Source organism: Arachis stenosperma, chromosome 2, assembly GCF_014773155.1.
Source record: "Arachis stenosperma cultivar V10309 chromosome 2, arast.V10309.gnm1.PFL2, whole genome shotgun sequence".
Taxonomy (NCBI): domain Eukaryota; kingdom Viridiplantae; phylum Streptophyta; class Magnoliopsida; order Fabales; family Fabaceae; genus Arachis; species Arachis stenosperma.
The window spans coordinates 63,427,456-63,439,796 of NC_080378.1; the positions used below are offsets into that span (position 1 = coordinate 63,427,456).

The 12,341-nt window shown below is 40.6% G+C and overlaps 1 non-coding gene across 1 annotated transcript; it reads right to left on the reverse strand.

Annotated features, from left to right (window-relative positions):
• Positions 1-502: 502 nt before the first annotated feature.
• On the reverse strand, positions 503-610 carry LOC130965098 (small nucleolar RNA R71). Its single transcript, XR_009081152.1, has one exon. It is a non-coding gene; the product is annotated as a small nucleolar RNA R71 (small nucleolar RNA).
• Between the last annotated feature and the right edge of the window lie 11,731 nt (positions 611-12,341).

Below are 12,341 nucleotides of genomic sequence, written 5' to 3' on the forward strand. Positions count from 1 at the left end.
ATTTCTGATAAACACAAATCACTCAACCAACACTTGATTCGCTTGACTAAACCACCCACTAAACTAAAATTGCTCAATCCTTCAATCCCTGTGGGATCGACCTCACTCATGTGAGTTATTATTACTTGATGCGACCCGGTACACTTGCCGGTGAGTTTTGTGTTGGATCGTTTTCCACACATCAAGCATCTCTATCCCTGCCATTGGAGCAAACAACTTTGAGCTTAAGCCTCAATTAGTTTCTCTAATGCAACAGAATTGCAAGTTCCATGGACTTCCATTGGAAGATCCTCATCAGTTCTTAGCTGAATTCTTGCAAATCTGTGACACTGTCAAGACTAATGGGGTTGACCCTAAGGTCTACAGACTTATGCTATTCCCTTTTGTTGTAAGAGACAGAGCTAGAATATGGTTGGACTTACAACCGAAAGACAGCCTGAACTCTTGGGAAAAACTAGTCAATGCCTTCTTGGCAAAGTTCTTTCCACCTCAAAAATTGAGTAAGCTTAGAGTGGAAGTCCAAACCTTCAGACAGAAGGAAGGTGAATCCCTCTATGAAGCTTGGGAGAGATACAAACAATTGATCAGAAAGTGTCCATCCGATATGCTTTCTGAATGGAGCATCATAGGTATTTTCTATGATGGTCTCTTTGAACTGTCCAAGATGTCTTTGGATAGCTCTGCTGGAGGATCTCTTCATCTGAAGAAGACGCCTGCAGAAGCTCAATAGCTAATTAAAATGGTTGCAAATAACCAATTCATGTACACTTCTGAAAGGAATCCTGTGAACAATGGGACAAATCAGAAGAAAGGAGTTCTTGAGATTGATACTCTGAATGCCATATTGGCTCAGAACAAAATATTGACTCAGCAAGTTAATTTGATTTCTCAAAGTCTGTCTAGAATACAAAATGCACCTGGCAGTACTAAGAATGCTTCATATGAAGAAGAAGCTTATGATCCTGAGAACCCTTCAATGGAAGAGGTGAATTACATGGGAGAACCCTATAGAAACACCTATAATTCTTCATGGAGAAATCATCCAAATTTCTCATGGAAGGATCAAGAGAGACCTCAACAAGGTTTCAATAACAATAATGGTGGAAGAAACAGGTTTAGCAATGGCAAGCCTTTTCCATCATCTTCTCAGCAACAGCCAGAGAACTCTAAGCAGAACCACTCTGACTTAGCAAACATGGTCTCTGATCTAATCAAAACCACTCAAAGTTTCATGACTGAAACAAGGTCCTCCATTAGGAATTTGGAGGCACAAGTGGGACAACTGAGCAAGAAAGTTACTGAACTCCCTCCTAGTACTCTTCCAAGCAATACAGAAGAAAATCCAAAAGGAGAGTGCAAGGACATCAACATGGCCGAATTTGGAGAGGAAGGAGAGGAAGTGAACGCCACTGAGGAAGACCTCAATGGGCGTGCACTGACCTCCAATGAGTTCCCTAATGAGGAACCATGGGAATCCGAGGCTCAAAATGAGACCATAGAGATTCCATTGGATTTACTTCTGCCATTCATGAGCTCTGATGAGTATTCTTCCTCTGAAGAGGATGAGTATGTCACTGAAGAGCAAGTTGCTAAATACCTTGGAGCAATCATAAAGCTAAATGACAAGTTATTTGGTAATGAGACTTGGGAGAAAGAACCTCCTTTGCTCACCAAAGAACTGGATGACCTGTCTAGGCAAAAATTACCTCAAAAGATACAAGATCCTGGGAAGTTTTCAATATCTTGTATCATAGGCACCATGACCTTCAAGAAGGCTCTGTGTGACTTAGGGTCAAGTGTAAACCTCATGCCTCTCTCTGTAATGGAGAAGCTAGGGATCTCTGAGGTACAAGCTGCAAGAATCTCACTAGAGATGGCAGACAACTCAAGAAAACAAGCTTATGGACTTGTAGAGGATGTTCTGGTAAAAGTTGAAGACCATTACATCCCTGCTGATTTCATAGTCCTAGAGACTGGGAAATGCATGGATGAATACATCATCCTTGGCAGACCTTTCCTAGCCACAGCAAGGGCTGTGATTGATGTTGATAGAGGTGAACTAATCATTCAAGTTAATAAAGAATCCTTTGTGTTTAAGGCTCAAGGATACCCCTCTGTCACCATGGAGAGGAAGCATGAAAAGCTTCTCTCAAAACAGAGTCAAACAGAGCCCCCACAGTCAAACTCTAAGTTTGGTGTTGGGAGGCCACAACCAAACTCTAAGTTTGGTGTCGAACCCCCACATTCAAACTCTAAGTTTGGTGTTGGGAGGTTCCAACATTGCTCTGAGCATTTGTGAGGTTCCATGAGAGCCCACTGTCAAGCTACTGACATTAAAGAAGCGCTTGTTGGGAGGCAACCCAATGTTATATTTTATCTATTTTCCTTTGTTATTTTATGTTTTCTGTAGGTTGATGATCATGAGAAGTCACAAAATCAAAGAAAAATGCAAAAACAGAATGAAAAACAGGAAGAAAAATAGCACACCCTGGAGGAAGGCCTTGCTGGCGTTTAAACGCCAGTAAGGATAACAGTTGGGCGTTTAACGCCCAGTCTGGCACCATTCTGGGCGTTTAACGCCAGAAAGGGGCACCAGACTGGCGTTAAACGCCAGAAAAGGGCAAGAAGCTGGCGTTAAACGCCAGAAATGGGCACCAGCCCGGTGTTTAACGCCAGAATTGGCTCAAAACGCATTTTTGCATGCCATTTGGTGCAGGGATGACTTTTCCTTGACACCTCAGGATCTGTGGACCCCACAGGATCCCCACCTACCCCACCACCCTCTCTCTTCTTCTTCACCCATTCACCAATCACCTCAACACCTTTTCCCCAAAAACCCTTCACCTATCAAATCCCATCTTTCTCTTCACCACTCACATCCATCCTTCATAAAACCCCACCTACCTCACCATTCAAATTCAAACCATTTTCCCTCCCAAACCCACCCATAATGGCCGAACCCTACCCCTCTCTCCACCCCTATATAAACCCATCTTCACTCCTTCATTTTCACACAACCTAGACACTACTTCTACCCTTTGGCCGAACCACAAAGCCACCTCTCTCTCCTCTATTTCTTCTTCTTCTACTCTTTTCTTTCTTCTTTTGCTCGAGGACGAGCAAACCTTTTAAGTTTGGTGTGGTAAAAGCATTGCTTTTTGTCTTTTCATAACCATTTATGGCATCCAAGGCCGGAGAAACCTCTAGAAAGAGAAAAGGGAAGGCAAAAGCTTCCACCTCCGAGTCATGGGAGATGGAGAGATTCATCTCAAGGGTGCATCAAGACCACTTCTATGAAGTTGTGGCCTTGAAGAAGGTGATCCCCGAGGTCCCTTTCAAACTCAAAAAGAGTGAATATCCGGAGATCCGACATGATATTCGAAGAAGAGGTTGGGAAGTTCTCACCAACCCCATTCAACAAGTCAGAATCTTAATGGTTCAAGAGTTCTATGCCAATGCATGGATCACCAAGAGCCATGATCAAAGTGTGAACCCGAACCCAAAGAATTGGCTTACAATGGTTCGGGGGAAATACTTAGATTTTAGTCCAGAAAATGTGAGGTTAGCATTCAACTTGCCCATGATGCAAGGAGATGAACATCCTTACACAAGAAGGGTCAACTTTGATTAAAGGTTGGACCAAGTCCTCACTGACATTTGTGAAGAGGACGCCCAATGGAAGAAAGATTCAAGAGGAAAGCCGGTTCAACTAAAAAGGCATGACCTCAAGCCCGTGGCTAGAGGATGGTTGGAGTTTATCCAACGCTCAATCATTCCCACTAGCAACCGGTCCGAAGTTACTCTAGACCGGGCCATCATGATCCATAGCATCATGATTGGAGAAGAAGTAGAAGTTCATGAGGTTATAGCCCAAGAACTCTATAAAGTGGCAGACAAGTCCTATACCTTGGCAAGGTTAGCCTTTTTTCATCTCATTTGTCACCTCTGTTATTCAGTAGGAGTTGACATAGAAGGAAACATCCTCATTGATGAGGACAAGCCAATCACTAAGAAAAGGATGGAGCAAACAAGAGACCCCTCTCATCATGAGATCCCTGGGATGCCTCAAGGGATGCACTTTCCTCCACAAAACTATTGGGAGCAACTAAATACCTCCCTAGGAGAATTGAGTTCCAACATGGGACAACTAAGGGTGGAGCACCAAGAACATTCCATCCTCCTCCATGAAATTAGAGAAGATCAAAGAATCATGAGAGAGGAGCAACAAAGGCAAGGAAGAGACATTGAGGAGCTCAAGCACTCCATAAGACCTTCAAGAGGAAGAACAAGCCACCATCACTAAGGTGGACCCGTTCTTTAATCTCCTTGTTCTTTATATTCCTGTTTTTCGAAATTTTCATCCTTATGTTTGTCTATGTTTGTGTCTTATGATCATTAGTGTCTTAGTGTCTATGCCTTAAAGTTATGAATGTCCTATGAATCCATCACCTCTCTTAAAAAAAATGTTCTTAATTGAAAAAGAAAAAGAATTGCATGAATTTTGAATTTTATAACAGTTTAATTATTTTGATGTGGTGGCAATATTTTTTATTTTCTGAATGTATGCTTAAACAGTGCATATGTCTTTTGAATTTGTGGTTCATGAATGTTGGCTCTTGAAAGAATGATGAAAAAGGAGACATATTACTGAGGATCTGAAAAATCATAGAAATGATTCTTGAAGCAAGAAAAAGCAGTGAATACAAAGAAAAAAAAAAGAGAGAAGCGAAAAAAAACAAAAAAAAGAAAGAGAAAAAGAAAGAAAAAGAAAGAAATAAAGTTGTGATCCAAGGCAAAAAGAGTGTGCCTAAGAACCATGGACACCTCTAATTGGGGACTCTAGCAAAGCTGAGTCACAATCTGAAAAGGTTCACCCAATTATGTGTCTGTGGCATGTATGTATCCGGTGGTAATACTGGAAGACAGAGTGCTTTGGGCCACGGCCAATACTCAATAAGTAGCTGTGTTCAAGAATCATCATACTTAACTAGGAGAATCAATGACACTATCTGGATTCTGAGTTCCTAAAGAAGCCAATCATTCTGAATTTCAAAGGATAGAGTGAGATGCCAAAACTATTCAGAGGCAAAAAGCTAAAAGCCCCGCTCATCTAATTAATACTGATCTTCATAGATGTTTTTGGAATTCATTGCATATTCTCTTCTTTTTATCTTATTTGATTTTGGGTTGCTTGAGGACAAGCAACAATTTAAGTTTGGTGTTGTGATGAGCGGATAATTTATACGCTTTTTGGCATTGTTTTCAGTATGCTTTTAGTATGATCTAGTTAGTTTTTAGTATATTTTTATTAGTTTTTAGTTAAAATTCACTTTTCTGGACTTTACTATGAGTTTGTGTGTTTTTCTGTGATTTCAGGTATTTTCTGGCTGAAATTGAGGGACCTGAGCAAAAATCTGATTCAGAGACTGAAAAGGACTGCAGATGCTGTTGGATTCTGACCTCCCTGCACTCGAAGTGAATTTTCTAGAGCTACAGAAGCCCAATTGGTGCGCTCTCAACGGCGTTGGAAAGTAGACATCCCGGGTGTTCCAGAAATATATGATAGTCCATACTTTGCCCAAGATTTGATGGCCCAAACCGGCGTTCAAAGTCACCTTCAGATTTTCCAGCGTTAAACGCCGGAACTGGCACCAAAGTGGGAGTTAAACGCCCAAACTGGCACAGAAGCTGACGTTTAACTCCAAGAAGAGTCTCTACACGAAAATGCTTCATTGCTCAGCCCAAGCACACACCAAGTGGGCCCGGAAGTGGATTTTTATGTCATTTACTCATCTTTGTAATTCTTAAGCTACTAGTTCCCTATAAATAGGACCTTTTACTATTGTATTTTCATCTTTTGATCACTTTAGATCTCTAGATCATCTTTGGACATCTAGTTCTTAGATCATTTGGGGGCTGGCCTCACGGCAATGCCTAGACCTTGTTCTTATGTATTTTCAACGGTGGAGTTTCTACACACCATAGATTAAGGTGTGGAGCTCTGTTGTACCTCGAGTATTAATGCAATTACTATTGTTCTTCTATTCAATTCAGCTTGTTCTTGTTCCAAGATATCACTTGTTCTTCAACTTAATGAATGTGATGATCCGTGACACTCATCATCATTCTCACCTATGAACGTGTGACTGACAACCACCTCCGTTCTACCTTAGATTGGGTGAATATCTCTTGGATTCCTGATACACGACGCATGGTTGATCGCCTGACAACCGAGCGCTCGCCTGACAACCGAGCCAGCCATTCCGTGAGATTAGAGTCTTCGTGGTATAGGCAAGAACTGATGGCGGCATTCAAGAGAATCCGGAAGGTCTAAACCTTGTCTGTGGTATTTTGAGTAGGATTCAATGATTGAATGACTGTGACGTGCTTCAAACTCCTGAGGGCGGGGCGTTAATGACAGACGCAAAAGAATCACTGGATTCTATTCCGGCCTGATTGAGAACCGACAGATGGATAGCCATGCCGTGACAGGGTGCGTTGAACATTTCCACTGAGAGGATGGGAGGTAGCCACTGACAACGGTGAAACCCTTGCATAAGCTTGCCATGGAAAGGAGTAAGAAGGATTGGATGAAGACAGTAGGAAAGCAGAGAGACGGAAGGGACAAAGCATCTTCATACACTTATCTGAAATTCTCACCAATGAATTGCATAAGTATCTCTATCTTTATCTTTATGTTTCATTCATCATCTATACCCATTTGAGTCTGCCTGACTAAGATTTACAAGGTGACCATAGCTTGCTTCATACCAACAATCTCTGTGGGATCGACCCTTACTCGCGTAAGGTTTATTACTTGGACGACCCAGTACACTTGCTGGTTAGTTGTGCGAAGTTGTAGTGATCACAATTTCGTGCACCACGTACGCATCATGCCTTGTGCGTGCGCACACTTGGAATTTTTCTCTTTGTGCATTCGCACAATGACTCATGCGTACGCACATTAGAACTTTTTCCAGCTCCAACTTGAAAATTTATCGAAGACGTTGGTGTGCAACGATTGTGGCAACGTTGGCACACCAACGCTGGTAACGTTGGCACACCAATGATGGCACTCTCTTTGCTTGCAGCGTTGCTAGAAACATTGGTGAGCCAACTTTGGCCACCAACGTTGCATGTCAAGCTTGGAACGTTGGTGAGCAAAGTTGGTGAGCCAACTTTGGCCACCAACGTTGCTTCTTATGCTTGGCACCTTGGTGGGCAATGTTGGTGAGCCAAATTTTGTCACCAATGTTGCTCACTCTCTCCTTGTCAACGTTGCCAATTTCATGCCCGCTATTGACTATTGTACATCATTTGAAAGCTCTGAATGTCAGCTTTCTAACCCAACTAAAAACACCTCAATTGGACATCTGTAACTCAAGTTATGCTCCTTTGAAGGGGACAAGCTCGCTGGCGTTGTTGCTGGCATTAGTGTGCCAACACTGCCACAAACGCCAACATTAATGGTGATAACAATGCCAGATTCTGAAGCTCAAACTTATTGTCCACCCCATACTATTATATATTGTTGGAAAGTCCTAAATGTCTACTTTCCAATGCCATTGAAAACGTATCATTTGGTGCTCTACAGCTCGAGTTATACTCCATGGAAGGTAAAGAGATCAGCTGGCCTTACTGCAGGTTGATACTATCTTCATCTTTGTACTTTCGGGGCAAGTTTTGTCCCTCAAACTTAGTGTCCACCATGTAGTAACAATATGCTTGGAAAGCTCTAGATTCCTACTTTCTAATGTCATTAGAATCACGGCATTTGGGGCTTTGTAGCTCAAATTATTCTTGTTTGAGGAAGACACAGTCAGGCTGTCCGGAGCAACATTTGTGGCAACGTTGGTGAGCCAACTTTGGCCACCAATGTTGCTTGCTTTCCTTGAGCCAACGTTTGTGGCGACATTGGTGAGCCAACTTTGGCCACCAATTGTTGCCTTCTCAGCTTTGTCCTTGCCTTTCATCTGCTTCTCCTCACCTATCATCAATCAAACAATTGCATCAAAGCCTTGCCAAAATCACAAGATAATGCATCATTACATTGCATAAAGTAATTTTTGTACTAATCTCATGAAAATGCTCATAAATAATAGTGTTTGATTGAATCAAGAAAAGCATATATTTCTCATCTAAATACTTACTTGTTGCCTAAGAAATGTATGAAAACCAAGTAAAAACTAATGAAAAAGGCTTGTGAAACTAGCCTAAGATGCCTAGGCATCATAACACCAAACTGAAATCTTGCTTGTCCCCAAGCAAGCAGTAAAACATGAGAAGAATGAATGAAAATAGAGAGAGATAATAGCCCTTATTGGAAGACATTCAATCCTGGTTAATGGGGTTTTCATGCATGATCTCCTAGTGATCCTTCTTTGTGGCTAAAGTGGTGACATTCCTTTGGATCCTTACTTTGTTTGCACTCTATGAGACTTGTTATCATTTGGTCCTTAGTTTGAGCTTTTCTTGCTCTCTTTCCTTTGATTGAGACTAATTACTTGCTAAGGCTAAATGCTATGTATTAAGGCAGCTTTTTATAGTAAGCTTTCAGCCAGCATTCCCGCCCCCGTTGGTTCAAGATGCTAGGTGTTGAGACACCCCTAAGAACTTACTTGCTGAAGCCTCTCCTTAGCATATACACATCACAAGAATTTAGTTTGTTTTGTTCTTTGGACATTGGTGCCCAGTACCTCTTTGGGTCACTAAATGCTTTACCTCAAAGTAGCTCTTGATGGTGGACTTTTGGTTGGCAATCCCGAGTTAGTTAACCCAAGTTGCCAAGTGATGAAGCACCCCTTAGAACCTAGTTGTTCAAGCTTATCTTTGTACAAGAGCATCACATGCATATATCCAAAACCTCAAGTCATTGGTGCCCAGCCCTTCTGATTATTTCTTTTTGTTTCTTTCTGTTGCATTTTCTTTCTTTTATTATGGACCTCTTTCATTTGTCAAGTCTCATAGCATGTAAGTCAAGTTCATATCTCAAAGTCATGATAAATTCTAGCCTTATTCTTGAATCAATTAATGAACAAGAACATACCACCACATAACCTTATTTTAACTTTTATCAAAATAGACCTTTACTCTTTCCCTATTTCACAACATTTTTCTTAACTCAATCATGGGGAACAAAGCATGCAACTTAAGCAAGATGGCATGAACTAAGCACTTAAACTAGTAGCCAAAAATAATCATGAAATCAACCTAATACAAATGAATCATGAAAACAGAACATTGATCAATATGGGCACAATTGCACTTTCAATTAACATATTTAAACTAGAGACAATTAAGTCACAATACAATCTCTTGGAGTCCACTTGTTTCCTCTTTGTTATCACCATCTTTAGCTTTTGTGCCCTTCTTTATCTCTTTAGATGATGGTGTCTATTCCTTCCAAGATTGAATGATTTCCTGCAAAGATATTGAAAGTTGCTTGTTCCCCAAGCACTTGAGAGATGGTTAGAATGCATGTATGCTTGTAATGTTCTGAACTTAAGTTGGTGTGTGATTATGAACCCGTTCTTTTGGCAAGCGCACCAAAATTACCGTCAAGTAATAACCCACAGTGGAGTGGGATCGTATCCACAGAGATTGGTAGAATTGAGCAATTTTAATCAATTGGTGAATTAGTTAAGCTGAGCAATATAGAGTAGGGTTGCAGAATTGTAAATGAATAGGAAAGTAAATAACTCAAAATTAAAGAGAAGCAGTAAAGTGCATAAAAGGAAACGGCAATAACGTAAAGTGCATAATCATAAATGACTTAATTGTAAATGGGAATGGGGATTGACAGAATAGTAAAGAAAGCTATAAAGAATGTGGAAGATAAGAATAAGGAAATTCATTGAGATTGGGAGATATTGTTCTCTTTGGATTAAATCCAGCTCATCTCATCTTCAATCATGCAACTCATTGACCTCATGGCAATCATAATTGATTGAGCCCCAATTCTTGGTGACTCAATCTCTCAAATCTTGATAATCAGCCAATTCCTTGGTCTAATTGCTCATGAAGAGAGATATACTTGGTCCCTGATTATACCACACAAGTATGAGAAGGGATTTCAAGTATGAGAAGGGATTTCAAGCGTGGTTCCATGTTTCCTTTTCCAAGGATCCCATGAAACCCATTTTGCATTCAACCTCTTTCCCAAGATGATTGAACACTAGCATTAAAATGAAATTCCTTCTAACAAATCAAAGAGAAGGTGAAGAGAAGAAGAAATTCACTATCATTAATCCATCAAGTACAATAGAGCTCTGGTGCACAAAATAGCAATCACACTTTTGCAATCCCGCACAACTAACCAGCAAGTACACTGGGTCGTCCAAGTAATACCTTACGTGAGTAAGGGTCGATCCCACGGAGATTGTCGGCTTGAAGCAAGCTTTGGTTATCTTGTAACTCTTAGTCAGGATATCAATAATTATCAGGGTTGATTGTAAAATGCAAAAGAACATGAAATAAGTACTTGTTTTGCAGTAACGGGGAACAGGTTGAGGTTTTGGAGATGCTCTGTCTTCTGAACCTCTGCTTTCCTACTGTCTTCTTCTTCAAACACGCAAGGCTCCTTCCATGGCAAGCTGTATGTAGGGTTTCACCATTGTCAATGGCTACCTCCCATCCTCTCAGTGAAAATGTTCAACGCGCTCTGTCACAGCACGGCTAATCATCTGTCGGTTCTCAATCGGGTTAGAATAGAATCCAGTGATTCTTTTGCGTCTGTCACTAACGCCCAGCCCTCAGGAGTTTGAAGCTCATCACAGTCATTCAATCCTTGAATCCTACTCAGAATACCACAGACAAGGTTTAGACCTTCCAGATTCTCTTGAATGCCGCCATTAATTCTAGCTTATACCACGAAGATTCCGATTAAAGAATCCAAGAGATATCTACTCAATCTAAGGTAGAACGGAGGTGGTTGTCAGGCACACGTTCATAGTTGAGAATGATGATGAGTGTCACGGATCATCACATTCATCAGGTTTAAGAACAAGTGATATCTTAGAATGGAAGCAAGCATGATTGAATGAAAAACAGTAATAATTGCATTAATCCATCAAGACACAGCAGAGCTCCTCACCCCCAACCATGGGGTTTAGAGACTCATGCTATAAAAGATACAATGAGAAACGTGTGAAGTGTCATGAGGTACAGATACAATGTCAAAAGATCCTATTAATAGTGAACTAATAACCTAGGGTATACAGAAATGAGTAAATGACTTAAAAATCCACTTCCGGGGTCCACTTGGTGTGTGCTTGGATGAGCATTGAAGCCTTTATGTGTAGAGACTTTTTCTGGAGTTAAACACCAGCTTTCATGCCAGTTTAGGCGTTTAACTCCAATTCTTATGCCAGTTCCGGCGTTAAACGCCGGGAATTCTGAAGCTGATTTGCAACGCCGGTTTGGGCCATCAAATCTCGAGCAAAGTATGGACTATTATACATCGCCGCAAAGCCCAGGATGTCTACTTTCCAACGCCATTAAGAGCGCGCCAATTGGGCTTCTGTAGCTCCAGAAAATCCATTTCGAGTGTAGGGAGGTCAGAATCCAATAGCATCTGCAGTCCTTTTTAGTCTCTGAATCAGATTTTTGCTCAGGACCCTCAATTTCAGCCAGAAAATACCTGAAATCACAGAAAAACACACAAACTCATAGTAAAGCCCAGAAAAGTGAATTTTAACTAAAAACTAATAAAAATATAATAAAAACTAACTAAAATATACTAAAAACATACTAAAAACAATGCCAAAAATCGTATAAATTATCCTCTCATCACAACACCAAACTTAAATTGTTGCTTGTCCCCAAGCAACTGAAAATCAAAATAGAATAAAAAGAAGAGAATATACTATAGACTCCAAAATATCAAAGAAACTTAGCTCCAATTAGATGAGCGGGACTAGTAGCTTTTTGCTTCTGAACAGTTTTGGCATCTCACTTTATCCTTTGAAGTTTAGAATGATTGGCATCTATAGGAGCTCAGAACTTAGATAGTGTTATTGATTCTCCTAGTTAAGTATGATGATTCTTGAACATAGCTACTTTATGAGTCTTGGCTGTGGCCCAAAGCACTTTGTCTTCCAGTATTACCACCAGATATATTCATGCCACAGACACATATTTGGGTGAACCTTTTCAGATTGTGACTCAGCTTTGCTAGAGTCCCCAATTAGAGGTGTCCAGGGTTCTTAAGCACACTCTTTTTGCCTTGGATCACAACTTTATTATTGTTTTTTTTCTTTTTTTTCGTTTTTTTTTGTATTCACTGCTTTTTCTTGCTTCAAGAATCAATTTGATGATTTTTCAGATCCTCAATAACATTTCTC